At 36.7% G+C, this 25,844-nt stretch overlaps 1 protein-coding gene across 4 annotated transcripts in view; it reads left to right on the top strand.

Moving 5' to 3' along the window:
• INTS9 (integrator complex subunit 9) overlaps positions 1-25,844 on the top strand; it is a 138,690-nt gene that overhangs the window by 2,636 nt on the left and 110,210 nt on the right. The window contains exon 2 of one of the 4 annotated variants that reach the window (XM_072634816.1): positions 9,812-9,911. The exons of the other annotated variants lie outside the window; for them this stretch is intronic. The gene's annotated coding sequence lies outside the window, so the exon portion shown is untranslated. The remainder of the gene's footprint in view (positions 1-9,811; positions 9,912-25,844) is intronic. 4 annotated transcript variants of the gene reach the window in all.

The raw sequence follows: 25,844 nt of genomic DNA, 5'->3' as shown, positions 1-25,844 counted from the left end.
AGGCAGCTCATCTTCTCCCCCGCCCCAGCAGCATCATGTCTTTGAATATAGGGCAGCTAAAATACATAAATTGACTTAAGCTAGGCCTCTTGCTATCTCTTGTATTTTGTATTCCTTCTGTGAGCATAGGTGACCAAGCATCAAGCCTGAGATGGATGTGTCCAGCCTTGGAGGCAACCTTTTGTGTTAGAGATTTGATGCTCTTAGGTCCCTCAGGTAGAGCTGATTGGCAATAGTAGGATGTTCTTTACCTACATCCTTCTTTGAGAGGACCACAGATGGAGGAAGAATCTCTAAGCGTTGATGATGCAGAACACCATGACTTAAAGAGATTTGATTAGACAATGGAGAGCCAAAGTTAAAGTATAATGCTAGTCCAACAACTCTTTAAAATACTGCATTTTGGATATTTTGAGCCTCAGTTTCCTAGGAGAGTATAACCTAAACTGGGAAAAATCAAACAAAGCCTCCAGCATATTACTTCGGTTCCCTGCTGCCCCCTGGGGAAATTATGAAATGACATGGACAAGAGTTCCACAGAATGAGCAAGCATGGACGGTCTGCATCTTTGGAAGGAACATCAATATGGATGAGGTCACAAATCCATTTAAGTATAACAAAAACCCTGAGTCAACAAGAAAAATTATATTAAATTCATTGCACATATTTAGAAAGATTTCCATCCACAATAATTAAGGAAAATAAAATGTACTTGGAAGTGATAAACCCTCTGAAAAACTCATCTAGAATAACTCGTTTTCAAAGAAATCTAAATGGATTTTTACCATGTTATATATGGCTTTGCACACGTTGGATATATTTAGAAGTAGGAATGTCTAGAGATGAAAAGTAGGTTTCAGGGAAGCTTTTTTTACTGGGGTTTTTGTTGTGTGTGTGTGTCTGTGTGTGTCTGTCTGTGTGTGTGTGTGTGTGTGTGTGTGTGTGTTTTCCCAGTAGGACAAAACTGCTATTGTAGGGGAAATGTTTTCTGAAATTTTCTTCCCTGTTGTTTTGGCCTTCTTATCTCTAAATGGATGCTTATTTGTTTTTTTACACGTACTAATCTAGAAGAATTTATTAAATCCCACTTCTTGAGCACCTCTTTTCTTCAAAGAAAGTAAGTTTACCTTCTGGCCTCAGACTTCCAGTTATCTGCTTAAATACTATGTGTTAGGATGAAGCAAACTGCTCTGATTTATGTAATGAAACAAAGAAGTAGGTCTAGAACCCAGATGTTAAAATGGGTTCTAGAGTAGAGATGTTATATATGCCACTAAAGACCAATGCTATAAAACTCCTGAGACTAACTCAGATTAAAATGTGATTTTTAAGTAAATTTAACAAAACAAATTAAATTGCAATAAAAATAGATAGTATTGATCTGTGATTTTCTAAGGCAATATGCATCCCTCAGTGATCTCCTTCTATTTGAGTTGGGTGCCACTGCTCTAGAGGATTATTGGGACCAAAGGAAAGAAGACTAAGGGATTAAGAAATTAGAGGGAATAATATAAAGGGAAGTTTTTATAAAGGCATTATTATAGTTGAGGACAAAGTGAACTTGCAAATATTGAGAAGCATGATGTGATTGAGTCCTACAGTGGAAGTTATGTTCTAATCCTGTCTCTCAGGTTTACGACCTATATGACCTTGAGCCAGACACTGATCTTCACTGAGCCTTTTCTCATCTCTAAGAGGAGAGATAGTACTTGCACTATCTGAAAAAGAAAGAGACCCCGAGAGAAGGCTGCTGTGGGCTGGCCTAGCTTCTATCTGCCCCGTAACAACTCCCCTATCTCTTAGACTTCCACCTCCTGCTGTACCTGCCTGATTTCCAGTCTTAGGTTAGAGGCAAGGCAGCTAGGGGCTGGCAGAGCAACTTCCATCTCAGGTAGGCAACTGCCACCTTCTGCTTCCTGCCTGATTTCCTGCTGGTGATGTCGAGAGCCTGTGATGCATAGAGAAGCAGTCTTCCCGTTGATCTCATGCCTTTCATTGCCTATTGTGCCTCTCTTGTGAAGGAAGAGGAAAGACAGTCAGCAGAGAGAATAAGTTCAGTCTTCTGCAACTCACCATCTTCTGCCTAATATCCAGCCTTCATAAGGAAAAGGAGTGTTTAAACAAAAGTCCTTTCCTCCCCTCCCCATCTGACCATGAGCCTTCCACCTCATGCTTTACTTATCTTCCTCCTTGTCTCCATCCTCTTCTTTGAAGAAGAGTGGGACCTTCCATTCAGTAATGAAGTTACACTTGGTTCGTACCCTACACATACCAGGGATTCTGAACCCTTGTAGGTCTTGTCATTCAAACCTCATTCCCCATCCCCTTCCTCATAATTCTTTATTCCTGCCCCTTTTACCCCTCTTATCCCAAAGTCCCAACCAGATGCTATTCATCTTTTCCACATCCTCTTTTAATGAGCCTTATGAAGTACCAGTGCTATAGTGGACAAAGTTAACTTCATCCTAAATCTTTTCCTCTTCTCCTTCTATCTTCTAGGAATCACTGAAACCTGCTGATACGGGTTCCCTAACCACTCTTTCTGATACTGGCTGCACCTTCAGTCATTCTCTGCTCACTGTTCGTGATGGAGGAGCTAGAATATTCCTAACTCCCCATTGCCACTTCAAGGTTCTCTCCTTACCTCCATAACTCAGTATCTTCTCCTCTTTTAAGGTCATTGCTATTCTTACCCAATCAAAATCCTGGCAGCTCTTGTCTGTACACATCCAGTTCACATCCTTTCCTTCCTCAATGAGTTTGGTACCTGGCTCACAATTTTTCTCCCCTCCTCAACTCCCGCTCTCATACTAGGAGTCTTCAATATACATATTAATTCTCCCCTCAAATACCCTAACTGCTCAATTCCAACCTACTGACTTTTCATGACCTACTCTTCCACTGTGCCCTAGCCACACACAAAAGATCCTGTGATCTTTGATCTTGCCCTGATTCACAAATGAACCCTCTCCATATTCAAGAATTCTGAAATCTCCTTATGTGATCACAGTCTATTAGCTTTACACTTTTCTCTCTGCCTTCCCTTAGCAAACACTATGACCTCCAATCTCTCAGGCCCTCACTTCTCTCCCAGCCATGTCCCCTGCACTAGTTACTCTTTCTTTCCTCTGTTCCCCATCTTGACTTCTTGGTGAAGCAGTTCAATTCAACCCCACCCTCCTGAGTCCCTGATCCCTTTATGTCTACTTGTGCCCTGCCAAGTCTTAGCCCATCATCTCACCACTGTCCCTCATACTTACACATGCTCCTGAATGTAGGTGATGAAAATCACAATCATTCTGACTGAGTCCACCACATATTTTATATTAAACAACCTCAGCTGAGCCCTCATTGCCTCCTGTCAATCCTTTTTACATTTCCCTTAACTTTCCACTTTCCTCAGCAGTTCTGCCAAACCTTTTATCCCTCAGACCTCCTGTGGCTCCCCACCTCCATCCTTTCAACTAAGAACCTTGCCTAATGTTTTACAGATAAAATTGAGGTGTGAGCTCCCTCTTTTCCTCATCTATTACTCAGATGCCCTCTGCTGCTATCTCCTCCTTCACCACATCTTACATGATAAAGTGGCCACATCACTTCATCTGACCACATTATTCCCCTACTCAGTAAACTCTAGTAAATCTGTATCATCTCCAGGACCAAATACAAAATCTTCTGGCATTCAAACCCCTTCATAATCTAATCCTACATCTCCTGTCTTTCTTATACTAGCAACACCAACTTTCTGGCTATTACTCAAGCAAGACATTCCATCTGTCAGTTCTGGGCACTTTATCTAAGACTGTTCCCCAGTCCTGGCAGTCTCTTCTTCCTAATCTCCTCCTACTGACACCCTGACTTCCTTTGAGTTACCACTAAAATCCCAACTTCTGTAGGAAGCTTTCCCCAGTCCCTCTTCTAGTGTCTTCCCTTTTTTAATTATTTCCTATTTTTCCTCTATATATGATATTTATATGTATTTTTTTTCTTGTTAATTCCCCCATCATATTGCAAGCTCCTTGAGGGCAAGTGGGGTCTTTTGCCTCTTTTTGTATATCTAGCATTTAGCACATAATAGGCACTTATGTTTACCTCAGTTTCCTTGTCTGTAAAAGATCTATATCTAAAGCAGACTGTCAATAGATGCTTATTGACCATCTCCTTCACAGAGTTATCAGAGGAGAGTATTTTTATATCTTAAAAGTGCTATGTTGTTATATTGACTATGGGAGGGAATGAAAATGAGGTATTTTAAAGGCATTTTATTCAGTTTTAAAGCTAGACGGTATTTTTGTGGAATTTGTTCCCCAGTTGGATCTTTGTATTTCATTGGTAAAACAAGTTTTTATCCTGTCCAGGTTTGGCTTCTGTTATTGTCATCTTTTGATTCTCCCAACCATTTTTAAAGCTCTTTCCCAAACACATACAATTTTTTTGTAAGTAGTTCTATTATAATACATTTTCCTTGAAGAGATTATCTACTCTGATGGTATACTTATCTTCTGCTGCAGGGTAAATACAGCTAAATTTTTATTAATCGAACCTAGTGGATTAAGATCTTCAAATAACCAGACCAGATACATATACATATATCTATATCTATATATATGTATATATAGATATATGTAGATATATTTCCGAATTTACTTTCAAAAGAAAGTCAGCTACATAGCACAGTGGATAGAATAATGGACCTGGAGTCAGGAAAACTTTCTGAGTTCAAATCTGGCCTCAGATACTTACTGACTAGGTGACTTTGAACAGGTCACTTAACTTCTGCTTAACTCAGTTTCTTTAGCTGTAAAAGTGAGGATAATAGTACTTCCCAGAATTATTGAGGATCAGATGAGATATTTTCAAAGCTCTTAGCATGGTACCTAGAATAGTAAACACCATATAAATTAGATGTTCGTTGTTGTTATTATCATTATGGAGACTGGTAGGTTCATAGCATGGCACATAGTGGATGGACTCAGGAATTAATAACTGAAGGAATGAAAAAAAAGCACATATTAAGCATTTGCTGTCTGCCAGTCACTATGCCAAGTGCTAGGGATACAAATACAAAGGACAAGACAGTTCTTGCCTTCAAGGAACTTGCATTCTAATAGGAAGTGGCATTTTATGTGGGGTACTGGTGGCTAAGTGGGGTTATTTCAGTTTGTGATATCATAAAGATGATAAGTGTTGTCATAGAGCAATCAACTGATGCATCCTTTCTGGTAATAGTAGCGTTGATTCGCTTGCTCTTCTCAGCATAAGAATTGGAAAGGTATAAATAAGCCTTACTACCATACGTATAGTGAATTGCCATCAGTCAGTAAAGCATGGCCCCCAAATCCAGCTTCTCACATACTAGCTATGTGACCATGATCAAGTCACTTAACCTCAAATTACCCCCAGACAGCTTTCTAAGGCAAATAAATTAAAGAGGAAAGATCCCCTGATCTGGATCACTAACGGAAGTTTCTATGCTTGGAATTCCTCACAAGGATGAAGTTATAACTTTTAGGATTTTTTTTTCAGAATTTTAGTACTTCCTTTGGTGTGCCGAAAAGAAGTAATATAGTTCATTTATTCATTTGTACTTCAATAATAATCAAAATTATATTTATCATAATCTTCAAAAGAACTAGGAGGGTCTGTTAATCTGGAAAAGGTTTCAAATTCAGATATGATGTTGGATTTTAAGTTTTTTGACTGTCGACAAACCAGCTAGGTTGAGTTCATCATCAATAAAAAGCTAGCTTTTCCAAGCTTTTATATTCTACCTGCAAAAATCTCCAGTGTGGCTAAAAGTCTAATGAAATCCTCAGAATTCTTGACTGTTATGCTCCCTATTTGTCCTTGAAGCTCTGCTACAATGCTTTCATTATTATGCTAACAGAATCGGAAAATTATTGGATATAGATAGAGAAGAAACCTAAGAAATCATCTAGTTCAACCTCCTTATTACAGAGAATGAAAAAGTGGAAGAAAATATAATCTGCAAACTCATGTTAGTGTGTTTTGACTTTGACTCTTTCCAATATTCTAGAGCAGATTATTACAGGAATGGTAAGTAAACATCTAGAAAAAGAAGCAGTGCTCACAAAAAACCAGCATGAAGCAAATTAAAGCAGCCCTGAAATATCACTTCATGTTCTTCAAGCTGGCAACATACTTGTAGCAGCTTTGGGGAAGACAGACATGCTTATTTACTACTGAAAAGCCATGAATTGGTAAAGGCATCATTGAAAAGAATTTTGGAATTAATCAAGAAAAATTGCTAAATTAGTCAAACCCAAAGATTCTACTCCAGTTATTAATTGGAAGAAAGGAACTATAGTTTAGAAATTTCATATCAGCATTATTTGTGATAACAAAAAAAAATTGAAAACAAATCTGTGTCCAACAGTTGGAAAATGGCTGAACAAATGATATATGAATAAAATGGACTCTTGTACTATAATAAATGATGAATATGAAGACTTCAAAGTAATATGAGGAAAAAATATAAGAAGTGATGAACTGTAAAGAAAAGGAATGGGATACCATAAGAGCAATATATATTAATGACTGCAGCAAAACTGACCGTGGAAAGGCAAAAAAGCTTATTGGTCAATGTTAGTACCTTCCTGTCAATGTTAAATGATATGCCCCTACTTTATGACAGTCATCAGTAAACTTGCTGTTTGCCTCAAATGTACTTTGTAAGGGCTTTGCATGTTTGTTGTGTCCAAACAAAATATGTCAGTTTTTTCAGTCAAAAAGTTCATGTGAGAAACTTCATTTGTTTTTATGTTACTAGACTAGTAAATTAAGGGAATATCTTAGTGTAAGATTGCTATTTAATAAATATTTGTTGAATTGAATATAGTCCACCTAATTTTAACAGAGCATTTGGTAAAGTGTAAAGCTATTCTGTGAAAAGATGAAGAGTTGTGGGTTACACAGTCATGCGGTTACATGTGTGTGGGATGGCTCAGATCCCTACTTAAATCAATTACTCAGAGGCCTCTCAAAGTGATGACAAAGTTTATTTACTAGATTCTCGAGAAGCAGGACAATCCTATACCAGTTCACCTGGAGAAGGAAAGACAAAGACAAAGAAAAGGCAGTGATTTATATAGACCCTCCTCCCCCACTGACCATTATCCTCATTAGCTGAGAATATGATCTTACATTCTAGACACGAAATCTAACCAGTCCCTTTTGAAATGAAGACATCGAGGAATTATGTAAGTTTTATCCAATCATTGAGACCCTAATATGCTACACAGTTTTATATCCTTATATGGAACTATTCTATTCTAAAAATATTTAACCTTGAGCCTTTTACCTCATCCCTGGGAGAAGAATTACAATCTGAGAAGTCTTCACTAAACCTATCTCACTCACATGGATTCAGAATTAGTTGGATGGCAGAGTGGTCGTTAACAGTTCTTATGTCAGTTTGGAAGGAGGTCTCTGGAGTAAAGCACCAAGGATGTGTCCTTGGCTTTGTGCTGTTCCATTTTTTTGGAAGGGGGGGTGACGTTGTTTATTTGTTTTATTCATGCCTTAGAGAAGGGCATAGATGGCATCCTTATCAGTTTTGCAAATAACACACATCTGAGAGGAATTTCTAACGCATTAGATAACAGCGATGATTCAAAAAGATCTTGACAATCTAGAGGACTCTTTGAGCCCGATCTAATAACAGGAAATGTCATCATCACAGTAACTAAAAAGTAGCATTTATATTATATTTTCAAATTTACAAAGCATACTATGACTATTACCCTCTTTTTCAGATGAGTAAACTGAGAATCAGAGGTTAGGTGACTTGCTGATAGTTATACAGCTTCTGTGTCAGTTTTTGATCCCTGCTCTTCCTGATTCTAAGTCCAGCATTCTCCTTCTACTGTACATTCGTCTGAATGCTAGGAATTAGGAAGGGGCAGCTAGGTGGGGCAGTGGATAGAGCATCAGTGCAGGAGTCAGGAGGACCTGAGTTCAAATCTCACCTCAGACACTTGACACTCACTAGCTGTGTGACCTTGGGCAAGTCACTTAACTCCAATTGCCTCATCCTGGGTCATCTCCAGTCATCCTGATGAATATCTGGTCACTGGATTCAGATGGCTCTGGAGAAGAAGTGAGGCTGGTGACCTGCACAGCCCTCCCTCACTCAAAACAAAGTCAAGTGCAAATCATGTCATTATTTGTATGATGGCATGGTCTTCTTCAGCAAGGAAGGACGAACACACCCAGGAATTAGCATTAAAACAAAGTAGAATGAGATGTCTTGGGACATACTCTATACCCCTTCAAGCAGACAGATGACTGCTTATCAGATACATTGTACAGTAGATTTTTGATAGACTCATATAGTCACATATTTAGAACTGGATAGAAACTGGGGGCCATCAGTGAAACTCCTTCATTTATGTACAAGTAAGAAAACTGAGGCCCCAGAGTTGAAGTGACTTATAGTTAGAGGTTGGATGAGGTAAAGGAAGCACAAAAGGTTCATAGAGGTATTAAAATAGAGCTAAGGTTTAAGCCCTGCCCTTCTACTTTGATATCCATTTTTGTTTCCATTGTCTCTGTTGTATTGTGTACTTTCTATCTCTCATTAGAATGCTTCTGGATTCTGAGGTTAGGCATTCTTTTTTTGCTTTTTCTTTGATGCCCCTCATTTAGCAAAGTACCTGTCACAGAGTAGGCATTTAATAAGTGCTTGTGAATAGCATTGATGAAGAGAACAAATGAACATCAAACAGGAACAAGGACCCGTATGAGAAGAGGTAGAAACTCTGTCCAGCCAATCCTGAGTTACGTTTGAGAGTTATCATTCATGTGAAGTTAGCTCATGTTTCATTTAAAACTGGTCTCCGATGAGGTAGAAAGTGCTTTCTAATTTGTATTTTGTGCACAAAATTATAGGCTTCCTGGAATTTCTATTAGGAGTTCAAGAAATTGCAACAATAATTTCCAAATACCAGTCTTGTTAATGTGTAATTACTCTCTCATAATAGTATCATCTGATTAACAAATATAATCATAAGGGGAAAAAAGTTTTTGTGTTTTAGAGCATCTCTTAAGCCCAGAGATCTTATCTATTGAAGGTTACCCATACTCCAGAGAGGTACTCCCACCTCTTGTCCCTTTCTGCAAACTTCCATGGTTTGACCTAGTGCAGTCAGTGCTTCATTGACAATCCTTAGCATTTCCCTCCTATGCAATTAGAAACCAGTTACATGCACCTAAGCAAGAACCTTTGTCCTGTCTTTAAAACCCATGGCTCTTCCCTTTGTCATCAAACTGCCCTATTATAGAGGTGACAGAGGTGAATCAGAATTATAGATAGAAGAAACCTCAGAGGTTTTCTGGTTCAGTGGTGTCTATCTCAGAAATCCATTCCTGTTGACCACATAAGACTTAGAAAGCCACAAATTAACATTTTCTGTGTTGTGTTATATTTTTATTTCCTTAAGCAATTTCTGATTTTAATATGGTTCAGGCTACCAGGCAGGGCTGAGTCTGACACCTCTGCTCTAGTGTAACACTCTCAATTTATAGTTGAGGAAACTGAATTCCACAGTTAAATGACTTCCCCAAAACCACACTAGTAGTAATAAAGCCAGGTTTCAAGCCTGTGTCTTCTGGCTACAAGTCTAGCATGCTTTCTTCTGCAAAATACTGCTTCTCCATAATCCTACACCTTGATTAGTAGGAGTGACAAGAGCTTGGCAGACCCTGGGTATTCCAAGTTTCAAGAGCCAGTCTTATGACCATTATTAACGCCATTCTCTCTTTTCCCCCTCCTTTCTCACTCTTTTTGAAGAACATTGCACCTGAGATTCTGGCAGTCTCCTGAATTTATATTCTTTGATTACCCAGGACCCACCCCTGATTGATTCGTTTGACCTTGAACTTTGCCTTCTGTGAGTAAAAACACCATGATAACAGCCTGTGAAAATTTTCCTCAGTCCTTAAACCACTTTTAGAGAATGGGCAAAATGTCTATTTTGCTGTCATCTTTGCAAAGTATATTGCAGGTTGGTTAGAGTGCCCTCATGTGCCTACTTTGTAATAGTTTAGATCTTTATAGCATTAATTTTATCACAATATCAATATACTTTGTAAGGGCATTTTTTTTCCTTCACTCTTCAGTCTCTGAAGAACATGTCAAGGACTAGTTTGGTCACCTCTACTTTATATTTTCTATGATACTGTACAATAAGATCTGATAGTTATAGTAATGACCAGGAAGTATAATAAAATGTTAAGTCATTCTCCCTTTAAAAAAAAAAAAAAGTTAAGTTCAGTAATTAATTTGGGTAAGAAAGAATGCTACCCTTGATTTTTCGTTAAGTATTTGATAACAACAAATTTCAAGTTAATTCTTAATCAAAAAATTCATCAAGGTAGGATAAGTAAGATTTTGTCAGATACTCTATCCTTACAATAAAAGTGCTGCCATCAGTCATGCAAGACATGGTTTAAAAGTAGTTTTTCTGGTAGTAGTGATGAGATTGTACCAGGCCATCAACATGTGTGCTTGTGGCTGGCTGGCTGGCGCGCTCTCTCTCTCTCTCTCTCTCTCTCTCTCGCTCTCTTGCTCTCTCTCTCTCTCTCCCTCCCTCCCTCCCTCCCTCTGTCTCTCCCTCTCTCCCTCTCCCTTTCCCTCTCTCTCTCACCTTTGGGATCAACAGTATTTATAAGATAACTTGTCATGGTTTAGGAGTGCAGTGTGATCATAAAACCTCATTTGAAAAGCTTATTCCTTGACCTCACTCTCAAAACTATGTTGAAAACCATTCCCAAATTAACCTTCAAGTCCATCTCTCTCCCCTGACTTTCTCCATAAGTCTCCAGGAGGTTTTCATTACTCCCTGAAATTCCATGTCACAGTTTTTAGGGTGATGGTTCATTCTCTTTATTAGTCAATCTCATGCCACTGCCAAGTCCTAATACTTTTAACTATGTAGTATATGTCTTGAATTTACCCCCTTCCTCTTCCCATTTGCTGCCATCATCTGAGGTCTGAATATGTCTTGCTTGGAATATGGATTGGCATCTCCTCAGTAGGTCTCTGATTCCATCTTCCTCCTTATGGACCATAGTATTTGAACAAGATTATCCATGTTTAAATGTTAATGTGAGATCATAATTATTTTCAAAAAGTAATAGATGTCTATGTGATACTTTGAAATTATAGGTGAATGATGATATGTAGCAATAAAAATATTACCATTGGATCTTTGTTCTTATCAAGATGTCTACCAGCTGTATAGATGATAATTCATCCATACTTTTTCATCTTACTGTGTTTCATATCCATTCCCTCCTGAACACCCTCCCCATGCTGGGGAGAGGGTTTGGGTGTTGTTTATTTAATATGCTAGGAGACTTCCTCTCGATCAGGAGTTCTTAACCATTGAAGGGGAGGGATGAGCCAGTGTCACATACTCCTTTGGCAGTCAGGTGAAGCTGATGGCTCCTTCTCAGAGTGTTTTAGATGCATAAAATACATAGCATTACAAAGGAAACCAATTATATTGAAGTGTAGTTATAAAAATATTTTTTTAAAGTAATGCACATAATGGCTACATGTCATCATTAAGAACCCCTTTTCTGGATCTCTTCTACTCTAATACAAAAAGCATTTAATAGGTACCTACTACATATAAATTACCGTTCTGGGAATATAAAGACAAAATTAAAAACAACTTGTCCATAAAGAGTTTATAGTCTACCACATAAATAAAACACATAAATGGGTTGTATTTGTACATATATGTGTTATATAAGTTTATGTATTATATGGAATGTATATATTCATATACATGGAGATTTGTGTGATAACTCATGTATTCCTTTTGTTATGTGACCAACTCACCTCTTTTTCTCATCCATTTCTTTGTTAATTGCCTTGAATAATTCTTTTGCAATATGCTGTGCCTTACTCATATCCAATATGCTTTAATTCTTCAGAGATTATGGTATTATGTTTTATAGTTATATAGCATCACAGAAGAATACTAATGTTAGAAAGATGATCCTAAAAAATAGATATTCTGTATTCACTTAGTTTTCCCATTGTGAATAGTTAGATTCAAATCTTCTATGTGATTTTGAATCTTATTTAAGAGACAGTGTTTCAAGGCTCAGTCCAATCATCTTTACAAAGAGCAGCCACCATTCATAGGTAGTTCCTCTCCCACTTATCTTTATGCTGAACTTGCTCCATGACTGTGATATCTTTACTACTTTGGTGCCATCATTCCTTCCTCATGCAACATATAGATGGCTGGTGTGATGTTAGAGTCTAGGTATGATAGTTTCACTGTAATTAATAGAGAAAATAATTTGTTATAAGAATCTCAACCAATCACTTCCGCTTTTTTGCCTGTTTGTCATCCTTACGGTTGTTATACTTTTATCCATAAATGTTCTTGGGGATGGCCTAACTCCACTGAGTCATCACCAAGCTTTCTTGTAAACTTGTTTTTTACTAACTGCTGCTTTTAGCTGATATTGTAAAGGAATTAAGGAAGGTGAAAGTACCTGGGGCAAATGTGAATGCTACAGAATTGTTTGTAGAGAGCCCTCAAAAGGAAAATAAGGCCAGAATAGAAAGAAGTACATAGAATTTTAGGAATCACCATATGGGCCAGTTATACCTGTAAACCTGTAAGTGGGTGCTGTAAGCACAAGGTGCTGTATTAATATAAAGAGAAACATGGGAATGGAAATAGGAACGCAGAGAGAAGGGATAACTAAAAAAAAGAGAAGAAGGAGAAAAAAATGCTTTTGACTTAGTTTGACATCTTAACATTAGAATTCATATAGGAAATAATTTGGAGATCTTAACGTCATCTGGAATATTTCTATTTACTGATACCACAGCTGGATAAGCTCTAGATCTCTTCAGTATAAATAATCTAATATTGTTCAGGGAGGAAATTTGTAGGAGAGAAATGAAATGCTATTTACCCTTTGAGGAACAATTTATTCTTAATTATTGATGTTAATTGAATATAGCTGTGAAATAATCAAAAATTCCCAAAAAGCCAAAAATTATTGTTTCACTCTAGAATGTCTTTATGTTTTTAAAATAAATCTAATGTTAATTCATACTGAAATTAAAATAATGAGCCACACTATGAAGAATCAGCTGAAGTAAAGCTAACTTCCTTTTTCTATTCCATGTCACTTCTGCTTTATCTGTTACATTATATATTTTATTTGCTTATTAAGCATATTATCCTTCTGTATTTTCCCTTTTCTCATGGCTAGGAACAAGGCAGGGGGGAGCATAGTTAACTGTTTTTGCTTAGTAGATTTTCCTATTTCAAGATGGCATGGCTTATTGGAAAGAATGTGGGATTTAGAGTCAGACAACCCATGTTCAAACCTCAGCTCCACAACTTACTTAACTTCTCTGCCTCAGTTCCCTCATGTGAAACGAGATGGGATTTGATTGCCTCTGAGGTTCCTTTAGTCTTTGAAACTATAAGTCTATGATCTTGTGATAATCTTGAGAAGCATGTGAAAATGATTAAAAATAGAAATGAGATTTGTATATGAAGATATTTAAAAATTATCAAAATAATTATTTTCATTGGAAATTTCAGCAGTGTCTTAAATAAGTTTTAGATTTCATTGGGAAACCTTTGGTTGGAAAATACAGGTTACATTTTACTGTACAGAAATAAGTACATTTGCCATCAATATCCAATTAAAAGTTATATATTTTTTAAACTTAAATATAAATATCCAATTAAAAGTTATATTTTTAAAATATATTTATATATTTACATCTTCTTCCTTGCTCCAAAAATTTCCAGTGGTAAGGAAGTAAAATTCCTTCATAATGCCAAAATTAAATCACTTCATGAAAGGAAGTATCTATTTGTACTGCATTGTTCGCTCTTAACCAATCAATCATATGCTGCACATTGTTTTTTGAAGTGTAGAAAATTTTCCATAATTCAAAGTGCAATCCTAGAAGCTTACTGAGTGCCAAAATGCTAACAGCAAAGTTCATTTATTACCTAAGAAAAAAAGTTGCAAGATTTCCTTTGAAAATAGAAATAACTTCTTCAGGTACCTCAAGAAGAAACTGATGGAGAGAAAGCTGGACAGCTCATAGTCAATTGCCACAAATATCACAACATAAATCTCTTTATAACAAAAAGATTTCTTAGCTCAAGACAGCATTTCACTTCAAGCAACATCTGTTACAGCAAAAATTAATTTTTAGTGAACCTATTATATTTAACCTTCACAATACAATTAAGTTCAACTTTCCGATTGGAAATACTGTGAGACTATGTGTCATATTACCACAGAGAGAACTTTATTCATTGATCCACTGAGTATTGAAATCAAGTGAGATATTACATGAGGAGATGCACAGTTTCTAAAGGTGAAGACACTCCTGTAGGAGTAAGCATGCACAGTGTTATAGGCAACCTTCATAATGTCCAAATAAAATAATTTCTTGATTATAAGTTTTACAAAGCTCCTATTTGCAAATTACATGGGATCAAAGATCTAGTCCAGGCATCAGACTCAGGAAACTTACAAAGTATTCTCAGTAATAGTCACAAGAAGCATATACAGATTGGTCATTCCACACTGTTGAAACATAGTGGATGAAAAAAAATCACTGCTTACAATAGGTTATGATGTTCAGTTGGATGGATAACGCATTGGATTAGTCCACAGTACATCTATCTTGAATGGTCCTTACAGATGAATGATGAACTAGGTCTGGAATTGAATAGAAAGAAGAGATCAGGATGAATTCCATTTAGGAAGCTGCCCAGTAAACTGTCTATTGCTATGAAAATCCATCTCCTGTAAGACCTGTATTTTCCTGGTGATATTCTGTTGTCTTGGATGAATTAAAATTACAAATAACCTAAGGGAAAGTTGAAAGCCACATAGTGAATTTCAGCATATTGCAGTACATTTCCTCTGATAACTTCCAAACCAGCACTCATTTTTGTCATTTTCTGCATAATACACTCCCTCTTCACTTGCCCCTCTTAAAATCTTTTGTTTTATTTAAAGCTCAGCCCAACCATCACTTCCTCCGTGAGACCTTTCCTGATTCCCACCTAGCTAATATTGCCTTCCCTAAATTAATAATTAATATTTGTTGTGTGTGTATCTATATTATATATACACACACATATATGCAGATGGTCTCTCTTCTGATAGAATGCACGCTTCTTAAAGTCAGGGACTATTTTCCTCATAGGGCCTGACTCATAGCTGATGCTTAATAAATGCTTTTTGGTCCATTGATTTCATATGAGAAGCTATATAAAAGCTATTATCAAGAACATAAATAGCTGGAAAAGTAGGTGACTGCTTATATAGTGAGAATCAGATACAAATAGTTCATCTAGTATACTATTACTTCCAAGGCACAAAAATAAAGGAGAAAGACATAGCACACCAGGTAGGTTGTTTATAGAGGATTCTTAGGAAAGCAGGACGGGCACCTCAGTATTGTAAGGTATTGTGATCTATATCTGTAGAATGAACCTATGCTAGTGAAATCATAGATCTGTTAGAATGTTAAAATTATACTTGTTCCAGTCTCCTCATCTATCACACTCCCCTATTCTAGTTAGTATACGGTAAGTTTTATAAGTAACCAGTAAAAACTAACAATAACAGGGAGTAAGATGCAAAGAGGAAAGAAACCTAGCAGTCACTGACTCTCCTATAAATTAAGGGAGGATAATGGTTATTTACAGATTTTCTCATAAATTTATCTTGAGACTATATGTTAGATCAGGGAAAACCAGCCAGGCCTTTCTTACTCTTCGGTCCTGCCAACTGACAGTGGTTTGTAAGTTTCAGATAAGTTCTGGACATCTGCAGTAAGACCAGAAGAATACCAGAGTTTGATGATAACTTTGAGATGATGTGGGCATGTTAATGAACTAACCCTGAGGTAGCACAGATAAAAATCTCCCACCAAAACCCTGTAAAAATGAGACCCCAAAACTCCTGTCCCCCAAGCATTCTTCTACCTCCTAAGGGTCTGTGCTGCCTGAGTGCTCCTAACTCCAATGCACAATTATAGAAGCTACTCTCCTTCTTATTCTCTTCCCCACACTGCCTGCCTTCCTCCATTTACTGTTGGTCCCCATCCCAATACCATCTGCCTCTGTACCTTATTAAAGTGTATTTGAAGCATTACTCCCTACTTGCTGCCATCATGGTCTTGCCCAGTGAGTATCCAAAGAGCTAGGCAGGGATACCCCCACCTCCTCAACCCAGGGAGACCCCATTGCAATCAAATTTCTTTATTCTGTAAATTAATTGACATTTCACCAAGTATTGGAATTTTGAGCTAACAATATGAAGAAGAAGAATTAAATATTTAAAACTCAGTTTGCAAACTAGATGGGTAGAATAGCCTATTTTCCTGTTTGTAGAGGGGAAAATTTATAGTAATTGAAAAGATTTGAAAATAACATCAAAGATGGATCTGTTCAAATACAAAAGTAAAAAGAAAACTTTCACAAATATAATAAAGTAAATATCAAAAAAGGAGAGCAGCATTACAGAAAGAAATGACAGACATTACTGATGAAAACATTATCCAAAATATTAGATTCTATTTAGATCAGAGGTGATGAGTCATTTCCATACAAGGAAAAAAGCCTAATTCAAATAAGAATTCGTGCAAGCAATTGTTACATGAAAAAATGCATATTATGATAGAAGCAGAAATATGAAAAAACTTTTATGAATGGAGAAACTTTTATGAAGTGAAGCAGAGTGAAATAAATACTACAGGGAGAACGATTAATGTTATGACTACAATAACAGTTGAAGGGGAAACAGCTCTGAAAGACCAAAAGCAGTGACTTCAAAAGACTAATGATAAAATCCTTATTTAAGTATTTGAAACATTATTTTAAGAAAGAGTGCATAAGCTTCCCCAAACTTCTAAGTATACCCATTGCACAAAAAAGGTTTGGATTAAGAATGCTTGGATTAAAGGGACTGAATGAGACAAAGCCAGTGTGTTGCTTTGTTTTGCCTGCCAGTACATATTTGCTATAAGGAAAGACTTCTACTCAGTGTTTCAGAGGAAGATAGATTAGTGGATGGTGACAGATGTGCAAAAAGCATAAATAAAACATTTTTTTAAAATAGAAGAAAAATACAGGAGAGGTTACAAATTTTGTTGCTATCTTGTTAAATTTCATAGATATTTTAATAATGTTTTCCCCAGTTACATATAAAAACAATTTTTAACATTCATTTTTTAAAAACTTTGAGTTCCAAATTTTCTCTCTCTCTCTTCCTCACCCCCCCCCCACTCCCTGAGAGAGTAAGCAATTTAATATAGGTTATTATGCATGTTCTGTCATGGAAAACATTACAGTATTAGTCATGTTATGAAAGAAGATACAGACCCAAAGGGAAAAAAAAACACAAAAAGATACAGAAAATGATAAATGGTATGCTTTGATCTGCATTCAGACTCTATCAGCTCTTTCTCTGGAGGTGGATAGCATTTTTCATCATGAGTCCTTTGGGATTTTCTTGGATCTTTGTGTTGCTGAGAAGAGCTAAGTCATTCACAGTTGATCATCGTATAGTATTGCTGTTACTAGGTCCAGTGTTGTCTTGGCTCTGCTCACTTCCATTTGCCTCAGTTCATATAAGTCCTTCCAGGTTTTTAGAAATCAGACTGCTCATCATTTTTTATTCCATAGTAATATTATATTACAGTCATATACCACAATTTGTTCAGCCATTCCCCAGTTTCAAATTCTTTGCCACCACTACAAAAAAAGAGCTGCTATTAAGTATTTTTGTATTTTTTTAGTCTCTTTAGGATATATACCTCATAATGGTATTGCTGGATCAAAGAAAGTCTATAGATCTTTAGGCATACTTCCAAATTGCTCCCCAGAATGGTTGAATCAGTTCACAACTCCACCAATAGTGCATTAGTGCCCCAGTTCTCCCACATCCCCTCCAACATTTATTATTTTCCTTCTGTCATATTAGCCAATCTGATAGGTGTGAGGTGTATCTCAGAATTATTTTAATTTCAGTAGTGAGAGTATTTTTAAATTTGACCATAGATTGCTTTGATTTCTTTGTCTGAAAAGTGCCTGTTCATATCTTTTGACTATTTTAACAATTGGGGAATGACTTGTATTCTTGACTCATTTCTCTATATATTTGAGATATAAGGCCTTTATCAGAGATATTTGATGTAAAAATTGTTTCCCAGCTTTCTGCTTTCATTCTAATCTTGGTTGCATTGGTTTTGTTTGTGTAAAAACTTTTTAACCTAGTCATGCTTTCTGTCTCTTCTTTGGCCATAAATTTTTCCCTTGTGCATAGATCTGACAGGAAAACTATTACTTGCTTTTCTAATTTGCTTGTGACGTTACCCTTTATGTGTAAATTATGTGTCCATTTTGGTGATAGATATTTTTAAGGTTATATAACAGACAGTTACAATTTCTTTTTTAGAATTTGTTCTTTATGTATTGAAATATTTTTGTTTTTAGATTATATTCTCAATAAAAGAAAAAATTTAAAGGCATGCCCTTACTAGTTTTTAAAGAAATTTGAATTAAGATGATTTAAAGATACTATTACATACTTATTAAACTATTAAGTTACAGTTATTAACTTAGTGTTGGCAGGGCAGACAGTAGAAAAACATGTATACATATATTGTAACACAATAAATTGATTTAATCTTTCTGGAAAACAGTATGGAATTATGACTATCTATGTGTGTGTGTTTCCATGTACCAAGAGCCAAAAATTGCATATACCCTTTGAGCCATTAACTGCACTTAGAGGAATATATCCCTAGCATATATTCCAAAGGAAAGTAAAGTTATATGTAAAGAAGGTTCGTAACAGTATTATTTTTTTTAAAAATCACATTTCAGATTTTAACAATAGAAAAGTAGCCAAGGAAATTATGTTGTGTTAACCTAATGAGTTACATTACAACTATGAAAAATTAGTTATGTAAATTATGATAATACATGGAAATACTTATGTATTTGTGGAGGTTAAAAACAGCATAAGGATAATTATAATTGTGTGTACATACTATGTATTCATTAACAAGATTAGAAGAGAGTTTGGAGTGATGTGAGTTTATAATATAATTATTCTCTTTTTGACTGTAAAGTTGGTTTAAATTTTCAGTTTTTTAAAACATCTACCATATGTGTGTGTTAAATATATATCGTTTAACTTTTTACATATTTATGTCTTTTCTCCGACGAAGTTATAATCTTCCTGAAGACAAGAATCAGATCTTGTACATAATTCCATGCCTTGCATTGTTTAGCACAGTTCATTGCATAAAGTAAATATACAGATTGGATCTTTAATTTCCTCAGTATGGGGAAATTCCAGATGAGGAAATTGCCTCTACTGTGTAGGTCAGGTGGAGCAGCTCGGTGGCACAGTGGCTAAAGTGCCAGACCTGGGAGTTCAAATCTGACCTCAGACATTTGCTAGCCTTGTGACCCTGGGCAAGTCACTTAATCCTGTTTGCCTCAGTCTCCTCATCTGTAAAATGAGCTGAAGAAGGAATTGGCAAACTACTCTAGTATCTTTGCCAAGAAAACCTCAAATGAGTCACAAAGAATTGAACACAACTGAACAATAACAACAATGTAAGGGGGCAGAGCCAAGATGGCGGAATGAGAGCAACAACTCACCTAAGCTCTTGGACAAACTCCTTTGGATACCTCTGAAAGGAGAATCTGATCAAATTTGGGAGGTGCGGGATCCAGTGGGAGACAGACTATGGTGGATTCGGAGCCTAGGACCAACTGGAAAGTCCACGGGAAGGATTTGTTCCACAGGGGTGAGCCCACAGCAGCAAGTCCAGCACAGTGGAGTAGAAGGGCCCCCGGGAAACCTGAGGGCAGCAGGAGGAACAGCTGAGTGGCAACTGAGGGTGGGAGACCAGCCAAGCTGAGCCAGTGAGAGCCGCTGAGGGACAGATATCAGCGCAGCAGCTCCTGAGACTTTCAGCCCATAGATTAAACATGGGTAAGTCACTTACTTGAACTTCCAGGAGCCAGGATGGCTGAGTGATCAGTAAATGCTCTCTCTTCCTCCCTTGATGACCTGAAAAGAAGCATAAAATATTTCCTCAGAAAAATCCTGGATCAGCGGGAACAGCAGAGGGGGCAAATAGTCTCATAACACCTGAGGCTAGGAAAATAGCTAAGGGGGATTCCTCCTACTGTGGTGGAGGCAATCCAGAAGGATCGAGGATCCAGGGCAGAGAACACTCGCACTAGGACCCAGGCAAGCCTCAATGCCAGGAGAGGAGCCCCAGGAGGGGTAGGAACCCACACTAGTATCTAGGTGTGCCTCAGAACTCCAGGGTAAACGGGAAGACAATAGGGCAGCTATGATCACCATCCCCTGAGCTTGCCTTTGCCTCAGTTCAGCTGAGGAGATCTCCCATGACCAGACCACTCCTACCCCACACTTAAAAAGCTAACCCCTGGGCTGATCGGGGAAACACCAAACAAAAACCTGCTCTTAGCTTTTCCACACAAGTCTGCTCAACACCAATTTCTACAGCTTCTAACTGAAAGAACTAGAAGCCACAACACGCAATCAACATCATGAACAAGAAAAAGCAAAAGAGGAACGAAAAAACCATAGAATCTTTCTATGGGGATAAAGACCAAAACACAAACACCAAAGAGGTCAGTACTGAGACTGTACTTCCATCTGAAAATTCAGAAGGGACTATGAACTACTCACATGCACAAACAGCTCTCCTGGAACAGCTGAAGAAGGAAATAGAAGAAAAACTGGCCAATGATTTCAAAATTATGAAAAAAGAATTCACTGATGAGAACATTTCTTTGAAAAGGAAAACTGAACAAATGGAAAAGGAAGTACAAAAATTAACTGGAGAAAATAACTCCTTAAAAGGAACAATTGTACAGATGGAAAAGGAGATGCAAAAGTTAACTGAAGAAAACAGTCTGATAAAGATTAGAATTGGGCAAGTAGAAACTAATGACTCAATGAGACAGCAAGAATCAGTCAAACAAAATCTGAAGAGTGAAAAGATAGAAGAAAACGTAAAATATCTAATTGGAAAAACAACTGACCTGGAAAATAGATCCAGGAGAGAAAATTTAAGAATTATTGGCATGCCAGAAAGCCATGACCAAAAAAAAGAGTCTGGACAATATCTTCTAGGAAATCATCAAGGAAAACTGCCCAGAAGTTCCAGATCCAGAGGGCAAAGTAGTCATCAAAAGAATTCACCATTCACCTCCTGAAAGGGATCCCAAACTCAAAACCCCAAGAAATATCATTGCCAAATTCCAGAACTATCAAGTGAAGGAGAAAATACTACAGGAAGCCAGAAAAAAACAATTCAGGTATCAAGGAGCAACAGTCAGGATCACACAGGACCTTGCAGCTTCTACATTAAAAGAGCGAAGGAATTGGAATCCAATGCTCCAAAAGGCAAAGGAGCTGGGACTACAACCAAGGATCAACTATCTAGCAAAGTTCAGCATAACATTTCAGGCAAGGAGACTGTCAGTCAATGAGGTAAAGGATTTCTAGATCTTCTTGACAGAAACACCAGAACTTAATAGACAATTCAGTCTTCAAGTGCAGGTCTCAAGAGAAGCATAAAAAGGTAAACCAGGGGGGTGGAGGGGGGCACCAGGACTTGTTACTCAATTTGGGCAAACTGTTTACCTCCCTATAAGGGAAAATGATGCCTGTTAATCTTGAGAATTGTGCATCTATTATGAAATATAAAAGGGATATACATAGAGGGAATGGGTATAAAGTAAATGAAGTCATGTTAAAAATATGATTTAAGTATGCTGAAGGGATTGTAACAGGAGGTGTGTAAAGGAGGGAGCAGAAAATGATAAATTACATCACAGGAAGAAGTACAAAATTATAGTAGAGCGAAAGAGGGGAGGATGATGAGCATTGTTTGAGAGATACTCTCATCTGATTTGTTTCAAGGAGGGAACAATAAACTTAACTAGATAATCCTATCTAGCTCTATAGGAGGTGAAGGGGAAAGAAAGGGAAAGGAAGCTAAAAGGGAGGGAAGAAACAGTAAGGGTAAAGGGGAGTAAAAGGAGGGGACTAAAAGAAGGAAGGGAAGGCTGCAGGAGGAGGTGGTGAAAAGTGAAAACTATTGAGGAGAGGAAGGGAGATGGGAGAGCTAAAAGTAAAAATGGTGGGCAAGAGGATGGAGGGAAATACACAAATTGTAATCATAACTGTGAATGTGAATGGAAAAGCCATAATCCAACAATATGTTGTTTACAACAAACACATTTGAAACTGGGGGGATACACACAGGATAAAGGTCAAAGGTTGGAGCAGAATATATTGTGCTTCAGCTGATGTAGGAAAAGCAGGAGTAGCAATCCTAATCTCAGATAAAACAAAAGCAGAAATAGATCTAATCAAAAGAGATAAGGATGGAAATTATATCCTGCTAAAAGGCACCATAGACAATGAAGCAATATCATTACTAAACATGTATGCTCCAAGTGGGATAGCATCCAGATTCTTAGAGGAGAGGTTGGGGGAGTTGAAGGAAGAAATTGACAGCAAAACTATACTAGTGGGAAACTTCAACCTCCCCCTCTCTGAACTTGATAAATCTAACCTCAAAATAAATAAGAAAGAGGTTAAGGAGGTAAATAAAACTCTGGATAAGGTAGATATGATAGATCCCTGGAGAAAATTGAATGGGAGTAGGAAGGAATATACCTTTTTTTCAGCAGTACATGGCACATTTACAAAAATTGATCATGTACTAGGACATAAAAACCTCACAATCCAGTTCAGAAAGGCAGAGATAATCAGTGCATCCTTCTCAGACCATAATGCAATAAAAATTATATATAATAAAAGGCCATGGAAAGATAAACCAAAAGTCAATTGGAAACTAAATAATCTAATCCTAAAGAAAGAGTGAGGTAAAGAAGAAATCATAGAAACAATCAACAACTTCATTCAAGAGAATGACAATAATGAGACAGCCTACCAAATCTTATGGGATACTGCAAAAGCAGTTCTTAGGGCAAGTTTTATATCTTTGAATGCCTACATAAATAAAATAGAAAAAGAGGAGATAAATGACTTGGGCATGCAGCTGAAAAAGCTAGAAAAAGAACAAATTGAAAATCCCCAAGTAAATACCAAATTAGAAATACTGAAAACCAGAGGAGAGATTAATAAAATTGAAATTGAGAAAACTATTGAATTAATAAATAAAACCAATAGTTGGTTTTATGAAAAAACTAATAAAATTGATAAACCTTTGGTCAATTTGATTAAAAAAAAGAAGAAAATCAAATTACTAATATTAAAAATGAAAGGGGTGGACTCACCTCCAATGAGGAGGAAATTAAAACAATAATTAGAAATTACTTTGCCCAACTTTATGCCCAAAAATTCGATAATCTAAATGAGATGGATGAGTATTTTAAAAAATACAAATTGCCCAGAGTAACAGAAGAGGAAGTTGAATACTTAAACAACCCCATCCCAGAAAAAGAAGTTGAACAAGCCATCAATGAACTCCCTAGGAAAAAATCACCAGGGCCAGATGGATTTACAAGTGAATTCTATCAAACATTTAAAGAACAGTTAATTCCAATACTACATACACTATTTTTGAAAATCGGGGAAGAAGGAGTCCTCCCAAATTCTTTCTATGATACAGATATGGTTTTGATACCTAAACCAGGAAGAAACAAAACAGAGAAAGAAAATTATAGACCAATTTCTCTAATGAATATAGATGCAAAAATTTTAAATAAGATTTTAGCAAAATGAATACAGCTTATCACAAGAATAGTACATTACAATCAGGTAGGATTCATACCAGGAATGCAGGGCTGGTTCAATATTTGGAAATCTGTTAGCATTATCGATCATATCAACAACAAAACTAACAAAAACCACATGATTATCTCAATAGATGCAGAAAAAGCTTTCAACAAAATACAACACCCATTCCTATTAAAAACATGGGGAACATAGGAATAAAGGGAACTTTCCATAAAATAATAAGCAGTATCTACCTAAAACCTTCAGCAAGCATTATATGCAATGGGGATAAACTAGATGTATTTCCAGTAGGATCAGGAGTGAAACAAAGTTGTCCATTATCACCACTGTTATTCAATATGGTACTAGAAATGTTAGCTGTAGCAATTAGACAAGATAAAGAAATTGAAGGAATAAGAATAGGCAAAGAAGAAACTAAGTTATCACTCTTTGCAGATGATATGATGATATACTTAGAGAATCCCAGAGATTCAACTAAAAAAGTACTTGAAACAATAAACAACTTTGGCAAAGTTGCAGGTTACATAATAAACCCACACAAATCTTCTGCATTCCTATATGTTAGCAACAAAGCCCAACAGCAAGAGATAGAAAGAGAGATCCCATTTAAAGCTAGGGTAGACACTATAAAATACTTGGGAGTTTACTTGCCAAAACAAACCCAGGGACTATATGAACGCAATTACAAGACACTTTTTGCACAAATAAGGTCAGATTTGAGTAAGTGGGAAAACATCAGTTGCTCATGGGTAGGCCAAGCTAATATAATAAAAATGACAATTCTACCTAAATTAATTTACTTATTTAGTGCCATACCAATTAAACTATCAGATAATTATTTTCTAGAGCTGGATAAAATAATATCAAAATTCATCTGGAAGAACAAAAGGTCCAGAATATCAAAGGGACTAATGAAAAAAAATGCTAGGGAAGGTAGCCTAGCGCTACCAGATCTCAAATTGTACCATAAAGCAGCAATTATCAAAACCACTTGGTACTGACTAAGAAACAGAAGGGTAGACAAGTGGAATAGACTTGGCACTGAAGACACAGTAGATAAGGAATATAGCAACCTCCTGTTTGATAAACCCAAGGACCCCAGCTTCCAAAGTAAGAACTCACTGTTTGACAAAAATTGCTGGTAAAACTGAATAACTGTGTGCCAGAAACTAGGCATAGACCCATGCCTGACACCATACACAAGAATAAAGTCCAAATGGGTACATGATCTAGGTATAAAGATTGATACCATGGACAAACTGGAGGAGCAAGGAATAGTGCATTTATCAGATCTATGGAGAAGGGAAGAATTTTTTACTAAAGAAGTGATAGAATGCATTTTGAAATGCAACATGGATAACTTTGATTACATTAAACTGAAAAGTTTTTGCACAACCAAACCCAATGCAACCAAAATTCAGAGGGATGTAGTAAATTGCGAAAAATTTTTACAGCTAATCTTGGGGATAAAGGCCTCATTTCTGAAATATATAGAGAACTCAGTCAAATGTACAATACAAGTCATTCCCCAATTAATAAATGGTCAAAGGATATGAATAGACAATTTTCAGAGGAAGAAATTAAAGATATCTGTAATCATATTAAAAAATGCTCTAAATCACTTTTGTTTGGAGAGATGCAAATGAAAACAACTCTGAGGTACCACATCACACCTATAAGATTGGCAAACATGACAGAACAGGAAAATGATAAATGTTGTAGAGAATGTGGGAGAGTTGGAACACTAATTCATTGTTGGTGGAGCTGTGAGCTCATCCAACCATTCTGGAGAGCAATTTGGAACTATGCCCAAAGGGCTACAAAAATGTGCATACCCTTTGACCCAGCAATATTGCTTCTAGGACTATATCCCCAAGAGATCGTAAAAATGGGAAAGGGTCCCACATGTACAAAAATATTTGTAGCAGCACTCTTTGTAGTTGCCAAAAACTGGAAATCAAGGGGATGCCCATCAG

The sequence above is a fragment of the Notamacropus eugenii genome, chromosome 1 (genome assembly GCF_028372415.1).
Source record: "Notamacropus eugenii isolate mMacEug1 chromosome 1, mMacEug1.pri_v2, whole genome shotgun sequence".
NCBI lineage: Eukaryota > Metazoa > Chordata > Mammalia > Diprotodontia > Macropodidae > Notamacropus > Notamacropus eugenii.
Note: the sequence above shows the minus strand (reverse complement) of the source record. Positions and strands in the feature narration are given on the sequence as shown.